The following is a 12974-nucleotide window of genomic DNA, read 5'->3' as shown; positions in this document are numbered from 1 at the left end:
GTCTCCATGCTGTATCCGGGTCGGAAGCCGGACTGGAACGGGTCTAGATAGACATCTTCATCCAGGTATTGGGGTTGCTGTCGCGCCACGGCACTCTCTACAACCTTCGCAACAAAGCGAAGGTTGGAGACTGGACGATAATTACCCAAAATAGCTGGGTCCAGGGAGGGCTTCTTAAGGAGGGGTCTCACCACCGCCTCTTTCAAGGCGGCAGGGAAAACCCCTTCCAACAAAGAAGCGTTGATAATCCTCTGGAGCCAGCCTCGTGTCACCGCCTGAGTGGCCAGTACCAGCCAGGAAGGGCACGGGTCCAGTAAACATGTCATGCCATGAAGCTTCCCCAACAACCTGTCCACGTCCTCAGGAGCCACAGGGTCAAACTCATCCCAAATGGGCTCAACAAGACGTGCCTCCTCTCCCTCGCTTGGATCATCCCAAATTTGGTCCAGACCGTCCCTCAGCTGAGCGATTTTATCGTATAGATAACCACTAAACTCCTCGGCTCGTCCCTGCAAAGGGTCATCCCGCACCTCCTGATGTAGGAGAGAGCGGGTCACCCGAAACAGGGCGGCCGGGCGGTTATCTGCCGACGCAATGAGGGTGGAGGTGTAAGAACGCCTCGCTTCCCTCATTGCCACTAGGTAGGTCCTAGAATAGGACCTAACTAGTGTCCGATCAGCTTCGGAGCGACTGGACCTCCAGGTGCTCTCCAGGCGTCTTCTCCATAATACATAACACCGTATGTATTCTTCTACCATCGAGTTCAATTTTTCAGCCGCTCCATTGGTCTCCGGATGGAACCCAGAACTAAGTCCTTGAGATGACCCAATAGACCGTAGGAACTCCCTCCAGAACTTGGCTGTGAATTGAACACCCCTGTCGGATATTATCCTTTTAGGAACTCCATGCAGTCTGTAGATGTGTTTGACGAAGAGCTTTGCTAATTTTCTCGCCGATGGCAATCCACTGCATGCAGTGAAGTGGGCCTGTTTAGAGAACAAGTCTACTACGGTCCATATCACTGTATTTCCCCCACTAGGTGGGAGTTCAACAATAAAATCCATGGCAATCTCTTCCCAGAGTCTGGTGGGTTCGGTTACGGGTTGTAGGAGTCCAGGGGGTTTCCCTGGTCTGGACTTCATGGTGGTGCAGGTAGCACAGCTCCGGACATAGTCTTCGACATCTGATTTCATTTTTGGCCACCAGAATTTTCTTCTAGCCAAGTGGAGAGTTTTTAAAAATCCAAAGTGACCTCCTAGGCGAGAGTCGTGGCTTCTCTGTAATATAGGCAGCCGCATAGCGACGGGTACATAAATCTTGGTTCCTTTCCAGGGTATCCCATCCCTTAAGGTGAAGTGTGGCAAGTTTTCTTTAAACCAAGCATCATCAGTGAGTGCTGATTTTAATTCCGCTAGTAGTTTATTTGGTGGGATGTTAGTACTATGGTGTGATCGCGGTCGAGTAAGTGCTTGGCTGGCCGGTTCGCTATCGGGAATCATCGCATGTATTACCTCTTCGCGTTGGCTGTCAAATTGTGGTTTCCTAGATAGGGCTTCAGCCAGTAGATTTTGGTCGCCGGGGATGTATTTGAGGGTGAAATGGAACCGTTTGAAAAACTGAGCCCATCGAACTTGTTTGGGAGAAAGCTTTCAAGAGGTTTTCAAGTATTCGAGGTTTTTGTGGTCGGTCCACACCTCGAATGGTTCTTTTCCCCCTTCAAGGAAGTGTCTCCAGAAGAGGAGTGCCCAGCGCACTGCAAAGGCTTCCTTTTCCCAAACTGCCCATCTGCGTTCAGTGTCCGTCAGTTTTTTAGACACGTATGCGCAGGGCATTAGATTGTTGTCGGTATTCCGTTGTAATAAGACAGCGGCTACTGCTACATCACTTGCATCAGTTTGGACCACAAAAGGTTTATTTGGATCCGGGTGTTGAAGAATTGGTTCCATGGAGAATAGACATTTTAGGTGTTCAAAGGAACGTTGGCAGTCCATTGTCCAAGGTAGAGGTTGGGTAGGTTTGGGTTTGGCGGGTAATGGCCCAGTTTTTAGCAATTCTGTTAATGGTAGAGCTACTTCTGCGAAAGAAGGAATGAATTTGCGGTAAAAATTCGCGAATCCCAAGAAACCTTGAAGTTGCTTACGTGTGCGTGGCGGTTGCCAATCCAACACCGCTTTTACTTTTCCTGGGTCCATTTCGATACCTTTGTTTGATATCCGGTAACCTAGGTAGTCTAGGGATTCCTTATGGAATTCACATTTGGAAAGTTTGACATATAGCTTGGCCGCTAGGAGCTTTTTAAGGACTTGTCTGACCAATTTGATGTGTTCTTCGATATTGTTTGTGTAGATAAGAATATCATCTAAGTAGACAAGAACCCCATTGTAGAGATGGGGGTGCAGGGTTTCATTAATTAGTTGCATAAAAACAGCTGGAGCCCCTTGGAGGCCAAAAGGCATGAAACGGTATTGGAAACTGCCCAAGGGGCAGTTGAAAGCCGTTTTCCATTCATCACCTTCCTTGATGCGGACCCGGTAATAGGCTTCCCTTAAATCCAATCTGGTGAAAATTTTGCCTTTTGATAAGTGGTTCAACAAATCGTGCATAAGTGGTAAAGGGTATGTGTTTTGTATGCAAATTGCATTGATATTTTTGAAGTCAATACACAATCTAAGCAAACCATCTTTCTTTTGTTTGAATAGCACGGGCGCAGCTACAGGTGATTTTGCTGGTTCAATGAACCCTCTGGCTAGGTTAGTGTCAATGTATTTTCTTAGTTCAGACATTTCGGCTGGTGTCATTGAATACATTTTGGGTTTTGGTAATTTTGCCCCCGGGTGCAATTCAATTGCGCAATCAGTTTGTCGGTGGGGGGGTAAGAGGTTACATTCATCCTCGCTAAAAACGTCTGATAAATCCATGTATGCTTTAGGGATGCGTGGTTCATTAGGAGATGGATTGGATATGGTGGTTGTTGGTTCCTTCTGGTGGTCATTTTGGATAGGGGGAATTGGGTCTAAGGGTCTGAAAGTCCATATAATTTTCCTGAATCCATCCTCCCATTTGATTGTGGGTTCCCATTTGTCCAGCCAAGCTAAACCCAGGATGATGGATTCTGACATCTTGGGAATTACTATGAATCTTATAAGTTCATGATGGGCTCCAATTTCTAAGCGAACCAGTTGTGTGATTTGGGTCGCTGGAACGCCACCAATCAAGGTTCCATCTACTTGGTGGAATTTAATTGGGTGTTTTAAGGGAAATGTTTTTATACGGAGTTGGGCGACCGTAGAGGTTGAAATTAGGCATCTGGTGCATCCTGTGTCCACAATAGCCTCTAAATCTTTTTTGGCCCCTCCCCCTGGAATTACTAAGTTTACTTTGATAGCAAATGGAGGAATGGGTGCACTCACCATTGGGTCATTTTCTGTTTGGTTTGAGTCGTCAGGAGGTGAATCAGATGACGGAAGGTCAGTAGGGAGGTTTATGGCTTGTCTCGCAAAGTGACTGGTATTCGGATTCCTTCGAGGGGGTCTGCGTGGTTGGGTAGCAGTTGGTGGGCGATACTGTGGGAGGGGTGTTGGGGCTAGGCAAACTGACGCCTGATGTCCTAGTTTTCCACAACGGTAGCATTTGATTATTGTTGAAGGCTGAAAGGTGGAGGGTGTGGTTGGTCTTAAGAGGGAGGGTCTTGTAGGTGGTCGTTGTGGAGTTGTAGTTGGTAATTGGCTTTGGAGGGAGTTGAATTTTCTGTCCAGAGCGATGGACACCTTGTACCAGTCATTTAGTTGTTCTGGGATTCCTCTGGTGGAGCAGGCTTTTCTGATGTTTTGATCAATCGCCTCTTTGAAGTAGTGGAGGATGATGCGTTCTGGCCAATGTCTAAGATTGCCAGCAACCCTTCTGAAATCCCATACAAATTGTTTTAGAGGTTTGTTACCTTGCTTCATCGTTTTTAAGGTGGTTTCACATTCTGCAATTAGGTCATCATCTTGAAACCGGTTGCGAAGCAGTGCCATGAATCCGTGAACATCGTTTAGTTCTGGTGCACGTTCATTGTGTAGTTGAGCTATCCATTCTGAGGCTAGCCCCACGTTCATACCATCTGAGATGGCGTTGATTAGGCTTCTTTCTGATGGGTATTGATGTCTATATTGTTCAACGTAAGCCTCAATTCTGCTGAGAAAGTAAGCCAGGTGGTGTGGATTCCCATCAAAGGTTGGTTTGAAAGGGGGAGGGGCTGGGTGAGGGGGTGCAGGTGGGTTTAGCTGGCCTGCTTGCGGTTGAAGAGGGATTTGGGGGACGGCCGTTGCTGTTGTGGCTGGTTGCTGAGTTGTGAAGGGGGGTGGAATTCCCCCTCGCTGCTGAGAAGGAAGTCCTTGAAATGCTTCAGCTGACGAGGCAAAACTCGGCCTGGGACCCCCAGGAAAGAAAGATGCTGAACTGGCTGGTTACCATTGGTACTGGATCCACCCTTGTCCAGGATAAAATGCCCAAGCAGGAGGAATAGAAGCAGCTGGAGGCAGCGTAGGCCTCTGTTGGCGGGAAAAGTCAATTGGAGGGGGGAATTGCGATTCCCCCAAGTCCCTGGTGCTACCTGAACTCCCTGCCGTCTGAAGGAGGGAAGGGAGGTCCTCCAGCATTCGTCGGAACGGCTTTGAGCTTCAGTAATTTCACCCTCTCTGGTGGGAGGGAAGGTGAATTTAGGCTGAGCTAAAGGCTCTCGAGGTGGGTGAGCTGAGCTTATACGAGGCCTCACTTCTAAACGCTCAAAAGTTTCAGGGAGGTCTAATAGGGACTGGGATTTCAGGGGGTTTCTCAGGTCCCAATCCAGTGACTCTCCCGATTCTCTGGGTTTTACTGTCCTCCAGTGAGGTTGAGAAGAGGGAGGTGTAATGTATCTTTAAAGTTTTGGAGGGAAATTTGGGCGGGAACAAGCACGTTGCTGATTGGTTGAAGCCTCAGCCAAAACTGTATATAAAGAGGGGTTTTGCCAGATGTCTTTTGCTGGGTTCACTATAAACTGAAGAGCTGTTCTCACTCGCTGGTCTCATGCCTCTTTATTGCCCGAATTTAACATTGGCGACGAAGGTGGGATACTGAGGCAGTGAGATCGGGAAAAAGAGCTGAAGGAGCAAAAGAAGGCACGAACCCAGCCAGTCTCGAGGGCAGATAGTTAGCGATGTCCAGCTACACGCCGCCAGCGCCATTCGACCCAGCCAAGGAGAAATGGGGGTCGTACATGGCTCGTTTCGAGTGTTTCCTCGAAGCAAACGAACTACAAGGGGTTTTGGATAATAGGAAGCGAGCGTACTTCCTGAGCCACTGCGGTCCAGAGGTTTTCGATACCGTGGAGTCACATTCAGAGCCAACGCCGGTACAGTCGGTACCATGGCAAACACGACAAACGGCACTTCGAGCGCACTACGCAACGGTACCCTCAAAGTTCGTCCAACGGTTCGAGTTGAGACAGCGGGTACAGCGTGAGGGCGAATCGATAAGTGTGTACATGGCAGCGTTGAGAAAAGCCGCGAACCACTGTGAGTACAGAGATTTGGAGGACTCCTTACTCGAACAACTCATTTGTGGGGTCAGGGACATCCGATTGCAAAGGCGGCTGCTGTCTAGAAGCAACCTGACGCTGGCAATAGCCTTGGACGAGGCCAGGGCTCACGAGATGTCTACCAAAGCGGCAGAAACCCTGCAAAAGCCGAACGCACCAGGGGCCGGAGCGAAAACAACACCGGTCCACAATGAGGAAGTCCAGGCCGAGTCGGAAGGTGAGGAAGAGGAAGAGGTTTTCCACACGGGAGGCGGAGAGAGGGACGGGCGAATGCGTGAGTTGCGGGGGCCAACACCAACAACAACACTGCAAGTTTAAGGACGCGGTTTGTCGGCGGTGCGAAAAGAAAGGTCACATAGCGCAGGCCTGTCGAGCCCCCCAACCTTCCCGCCAAAAATTCAAACCAACCAATCAGAGTGCGGGAGCAGCGAAGCGGCCCGGGATTGGTCCATTCAAAAAGGGCGTGAAGTTAAACCAGACCACCGTGAGAGTGGGCCATGCATCGACGCGACTAGAAAAAAAGATTTTTACCAAGACATACATTGAAGGGGTGCCGTGCCAACTGGAAGTGGACACCGGCTCATCAATCACAATTATGTCCTGGGACACCCTCGTGAGAGACTTGCCAGCCGTCGCGAAGCGCAAGCTACAAACCCAAAAGCTGAGAGTGCAGGACTACCAAGGGAATCGAATCCCTGTTCGAGAGGTAACGTCCGTCCAAGTCAAGTATGGAGAAGTTCAAGAAAACCCTGCCAATCACCATAGTGGATGGAACTTTACCGAGTTTGCTAGGACTGGACTGGTTCCGAGCTTAGGGCATGGGAGTGACCGGGGTCTTCAGAAATGAAGTCGACCTCAAGGATGAACTGATGAAGGAGTTCGAGGACGTCTTCAAAGACTGCCTGGGCAAGTACGAGGGGACCCCTATTTCTTTCAATCTAGACCCACAAGTTGCCCCTATCAGGTTAAAGGCTAGGAGGGTTCCATTCGCCCTAAAGCCCAAGATTGACCGGGAATTGGACAAACTAGTAAGCCAGGGAATACTAGTGCCCGTTGACCATGCAAAATGGGAGACACCTATAGTCACCCCAGTCAAACCGGACGGATCGGTCCGGATTTGCGCTGACTACAAGGCAACGCTCAACAAAGCATTGCAGAAGAGTGCATACCCCGTCCCAGTAGTGCAACACTTGCTGCACTCATTAGGACAAGGGCAGGTTTTCGCCAAACTCGATTTGGCTCAAGCCTATCAGCAGTTACCCGTAGATAGTAGCACAGCCAAAGCGCAGACAATTGTCACGCACCGGGGTGCTTTTAAATGCACCTGGCTACAGTTCGGAGTTAGTGTGGCTCCGGGGTTATTTCAGAACTTAATGGAGCAACTATTGCAGGGTCTACCCGGGGTGGTACCATATTTCGACGATGTATTGGTATCTGCTGAGAATTTAGAAGAACTGGGGCTAAGACTAAGGAAGGTTTGGGGCATTTTCAGGTCTGCCAGGTTTAAAGTTAAGCTGAACAAATGCCAGATCGGGGTAGGATCCGTAGAATTCCTGGGCTACCGAATAGACAGGGAAGGGATTCACCCCACTGAGAGCAAGGTACGGGCCATTAGGAAGGCCCCAGCTCCCCAAAATAAAACGGAGTTACAGGCATTCTTAGGTCTTGTCAACTTCTATGCGGTATTCTTAAAGAACAAGGCGACAATAGCCGAACCGCTACACAAATTACTAGCAAAGAAAGCTGTGTGGTCTTGGGGGAAGGCGGAAGCTAAGGCATTTGAAGGGGAAAAAAACCTTTTGTCCAGCGATAGCCTCCTTATTCAATACAATGGCACGTTGCCATTAGTACTAGTTTGTGATGCATCTCCCTACGGGGTGGGGGCTGTGCTCAGCCATAGGTTACCGAATGGAACAGAAGCCCCTATAGTGTATTACTCCCGAACAATGTCCTTGGCCGAGAGGAATTATAGCCAGCTAGATAGGGAAGCATTGGCTATAGTCTCCGGGGTTAAGAAATTCCACGAATATGTATTCGGACGAGATTTCGAGATAGTCACGGACCATAGACCCCTACTGGGCCTATTGGCGGGCGACCGCCCAACACCCGTTGCACTTTCGCCCAGACTGACCCGATGGACTATCTTCCTAGCGGCATACTCTTACAAATTGCTTCACCGCCCAGGAAAGGACTTAGGGCATGCGGACGCTCTGAGTAGATGCCCGTTACCAGAGACTATCGAAGACCCAACCCCGGGGACACCCGTCCTGCTAATTGACTCTTTGGACTCTGGCCCAGTCACATCCAAGGAGGTGGCTAGGGCATCTTACAAGGACATTACAATAAGGACTGTAATTGGTTGGGTACAAAGGGGATGGCCCGCTACGTAGGAGCGTTTCAAAGACTTTGTGAAAAAACGAGCAGAACTATCGGTTCAAGGGGGGTGTCTGTTATGGGGGGATAGGGTGGTGATTCCGGAGAAATTACGAAAAAATGTATTGGAACTTCTGCATGTGGGCTACCCAGGGATCGTGAGAATGAAGGGTTTAGCGAGGAGTTATGTGTGGTGGCCCTTGATGGACAAGGAAATTAGCGACAGGGTAGGGTCAAGAGTCAAGGCCACTACCCCCTACGGCCCCAATTAGAGAGTGGGAGAAACCCCAGGGGCCATGGTCTAGGATTCACATCGATTTTGCCGGGCCATTCCACGGGCAGACCTTTTTAGTTGTAGTAGATGCCTACTCAAAATGGCTAGAAATCATCCTCATGAGATCCACGAGGGCCGAGGCAGTCATCTCAGTCCTGAGGCACCTATTTGTAACCCATGGGTTGCCCGACACCCTAGTTTCCGACAATGGCCCGCAATTCACGGCAACCCAGTTTGAGGGGTACTTGGCGGAGGAGGGCATCAGACATGTCCTCTCGGCGCCTTTCCACCCGGCGACGAACGGACTTGCAGAACGTTTCGTTCGGAGCGCCAAAGAAGCGCTATCTAGGATAAGGCCAGGCGATTGGCAAACAAAAATCGATACCTTTTTAGCAGTCCAACATAGAACCCCCTGTGTAACAACTGGCCGCAGCCCGGCGGAACTATTGATGGGTAGGAAGCTCAGGTGCCCGTTAGACCGACTAAACCCAACCTACACCCTAGATGGGTACAAGGGGGCACACGGTAAAACTAGAGAAATGACAGTGGGTGACCCAGTGTGGGCACACAACTATAGCGAGGGCCCAACATGGTTAAAAGGGACAATTCTTGGAATAACCGGGCCGAAATCATATCTAGTAGATATGGAGGATGGCCGGGTTTGGAGACGCCACATAGACCAAATAAGAAAATGAATATCAAGTAAAACAGAAACAAATCAGCCAGGCCCTGACTACCAAATGTTTGAATTTACAGCTGACTCAAACCCGGGGCAAACGCGGGACTTATCTGAGTCCGATGAAGTCCAGCGACACCAACCGGTTCCTCCTGAAGACAGCAGGGACAACTCTGCCAATAATCCAGGGCCGGGTGGCCTAGAGGAGGAGCTGGGAGGAACTAACAGTCCCTCCGGCCAGCTCGACTCACTCCCAGAAAATGAATTGCGCAGGTCCGAAAGAGTTAGGAGACGCCCTGTCTACTTGCGTGACTACGTAGAGAAATAAGATGCTAATTTTATGTAAATGTGGGTACAATGCATTCTGGGAGGGAAGGAGTGTAATGTATCTTTAAAGTTTTGGAGGGAAATTTGGGCGGGAACAAGCACGTTGCTGATTGGTTGAAGCCTCAGCCAAAACTGTATATAAAGAGGGGTTTTGCCGGATGTCTTTTGCTGGGTTCACTATAAATTGAAGCGCTGTTGTCATTCGCTGGTCTCCTGCCTCTTTATTGCCCGAATTTAACAGGAGGGGGCTCTCCATTCCACCCCGGGGAAATGTTTTCTCCCGAACGACAGCTTACCCATGAATCGGAGTCTTTGGGCCGTGCTCCAAGCTGACAAGCAGGCTCTACCACTTCGGGTTTTTGAGTCATATCTTCCGATGGGAAGTAGGTGATTTCAACTAAATCATCAAGCTTCTGTGCTACTTCCACGCCTTCATCTTGCTGCTCTTCCATCTTCGCTGGGTCTTTGCACCGCTGTGGAGGTTGCGGAGGCTGGGGCCCAGCACCCCCCTAACGGGCCCCCTCTGAGCGGAGGAGAGGGTACCGTTAGCAAAAGAAAGTTAAGAGTTTTGGAATAATGTCAAGGTTCCAGAAAAACCTCTTCTGCAATAAAAAAAACTCAGAAGCCATTGTTTTCCAGAGTTCTTTACTAGCATGAGGAAACTGGCACACGATGAGTGAAATTCCAAAACTGAATTTCCGGATTCTTTTCCCAGTTATACAAACCCCAAGAGTCCCACCCCCCTGACCCCTTTGATGGTCACATGGTCCCACGTTCTCCCAGTTCATTCGAATATCTTCTTGCCACTCTTCCTGCAGATGTGAACACCATCCGACCTTGACCGCTTGAAGAATGTTAACATACCCCTCAGCCCCCCTTCTTCCCCTCAGGGGAAAAATGTGGCAGCGTCTGGAACCCTAAAGTCTAGTATGGTTTCCAGGCCTGACACTCAGGGCACATGCAGAGTATTTTCGCCTTGCAGCGGAAGCACAATTGACTCTAGGTGGCTCGAGGGTTGGGGAAAGGAACCTTTCAAGGCAAAAAGGCGTGGAGAGCAGGCCAGTTTGGGGATACGGAAACCTCGGTCGTTGCAAGCCCAGCATCGAGCCACGGGTCTCAGATTCGGCCAACAAGTACCGGAAGGCGGGGGAGGAATCAGGGGATCGGCACAGATTTGGAGCCTTCTGCGGCATCCCCGAGGCATTTTCGTGCGGACTTAGTAACAAAAAGAAGCGCCTTCGTTCCGAAGAAGAGAGCATGGCACAAACCACGATCAAATAAATGCAGGCCCTAAATGCTATGCCAGTTAATCCCTTGTTTGGGATGCGTCATTTGCAATCCCACTGAAAATCGGGGCTTTTTTAGAATGCCACGGGACGCGGGAATAATTTTTCAAAAGCGGGACTGTCCCGCCAAAAGCGGGACGCCTGGTCACTTAATATAAAGCCTTTATACCATGTGCAATCCCTCTGTTCAGACAGCTGGCTATGAGAGCAGTGAAAGAAATTCAAGTGGAGAAAGAGTTAGTTTTGATGGAATATCTTATTGACCATCAAACTGGCTCCAAACCCCTTGATGAAGATGATGATTCTGATGTGCAACTAGAACCCTGGGAATTGCAGAGACTGCCCCCAGAAAATGGGAATTGAGGGCCATTCATGTGTATCATTTACCTCTTTTCTTCTTATTGAAGTATTCTCAACCTGGGTTGATTATGTTATGCTACATATTATAGGCTTGCTTCATATATCAAGATGTTGTACATCTTGGACATTCTTAAGAATTTTCTGTTTGGAATAATGTAGGGTATCCTGCCTGCGCGGGTTTGGACTAGATGACCTGCAGGGTCCCTTCTAACTCTGTTTAAGACTGTGCTGCTGCATTTCCTGTGCCGAGCAGAAAACAAAAGAACAAAAAGTTCTGTTTTAAGGCAGCAGCCCCCCACACCCCCGCCTCTTTATGCACTGAGAAAGACCGGAAAGAGCAGAGTCTTACCAAGACCAAGAAAAAAAAGAGAGTTTTATTAGGTATATTCATATTCATGTCCATGGCTCTACATGCAAAGGTTTTATCCTTTCCTTTTCTTTGCTATATGTTCTAAACCTGAATTAGGTATATTATGCTAAAGATTATATGTTAAGTTTGGGCAATGAAGAGGCAGGAGACGATCTTAGTGACAACAGCTCTTTGGTTTATTGTGAGAACCCAGCAAAAACAATAGGCAAACATCTCTCTTTATATAGTGTTTTGGCTGAGGCACCAGCCAATCAGGAACATGCATTTTCCCACCCAAATTTCCCTCCAAAAATTCAAATACATTACACTCTTCCCCTCCCAGAAAACACTTAGCCAACTATTTACATATTATTTGCACACGTAGTCACGCAGGTAGACAGGGTGTCTCCTAATTCTTTCTGACCTATGCAATTCATTCCCTGGAGGGGAGTCGAGCTGGTCGGAGGGACTATCTGTTCCTCCCAGCTCCTCCCTTTGGCTCTCCGGCCCTGGATTATTAGCAGCAGCGTCTCTGCTGTCTTCTGGAGGAATCGTGTGGCATTGTTGGACTTCTTCATTTTCAGATAAGTCCTCCGATCATCTCGGGCTTGAGCTAGCTGTTGGTTCAAATGTTTGGTAGTCAGGACCTGGTTGTTTGGTTTCTAGATCTGTTTGTATTCTTTTCTGTAACTGATCTATATGGCGTTTCCAAACTCTGCCATTCCCCCATGTCCACTAAATATGATTTGGGATCTGTTATCCCTAGAATTGTTCCCCCCAACCACGAGGGACCCTCGCTGTAGTTGTGTGCCCACACAAGGTCACCTTTGGCCAATATTCCGGTTCTGTCCCTTGTTGTTGGATACCCATCAGGGGAGTATGTCGGATTTAGTCTGTCTAAGGGACACCAGAGCCTCCTCCCCATTAATAATTCCGCTGGGCTGTGGGCAGTGGCTATGCAGGGTGTCCCATGTTGCACTGCCAGGAAAGTGTCAATTTTGGTTTGCCAATCTCCTGGGCTAATTCTCGACAGTGCCTCCTTGGCACTGCGCACAAAACATTCTGCAAGGCCATTGGTAGCCGAATGGAAAGGCGCCGAGAGGGCATGGCAGATGCCCACCTCGGCCAAGTACCCCTCGAATTGAGTGGCCGTGAATTGCGGCCCATTGTAGCTTCATAAGCGTCTGGTGGCTCAGACTGCTAAGACAGTCTGTTATTAACAGCAGCTGCTTGCAATTACTGCAGGTTCAAGTCCCACCAGGCCCAAGGTTGACTCAGCCTTCCATCCTTTATAAGGTAGGTAAAATGAGGACCCAGATTGTTGGGGGCAATAAAGTTGACTTTGTATAATAATATACAAATGGATGAAGACTATTGCTTGACACAGTGTAAGCCGCCCTGAGTCTTCGGAGAAGGGCGGGATATAAATGCAAATAATAATAATAATAATAATAATTGTCTGACACTAGAGTGTTTGGCAACCCGTGTGTCACAAACAGTCGCTGTAAAACTCTAATTACGGCTTCTGCTGTTGTGGTTTTTATTAATATTATCTCCAACCACTTTGAGTAGGCATCTACAACAATTAAGAAGGTTTGCCCATGAAAGGGCCCCGCAAAATCTATGTGGATTCTTGACCAAGGTCCCTGGGGCTTTTCCCACTCCCTTACTGGAGCTGTAGGGGCTAACAGTTTCGATTCCTGGCAAGCTTGGCATTTTCCTACTCGGTTGCTAATGTCTTTGTCCATCTGTGGCCACCACAAATAGCT

This window comes from Ahaetulla prasina, chromosome 5, assembly GCF_028640845.1.
Source record: "Ahaetulla prasina isolate Xishuangbanna chromosome 5, ASM2864084v1, whole genome shotgun sequence".
NCBI classification, from domain to species: domain Eukaryota; kingdom Metazoa; phylum Chordata; class Lepidosauria; order Squamata; family Colubridae; genus Ahaetulla; species Ahaetulla prasina.
This window is presented reverse-complemented; position numbering follows the sequence as displayed.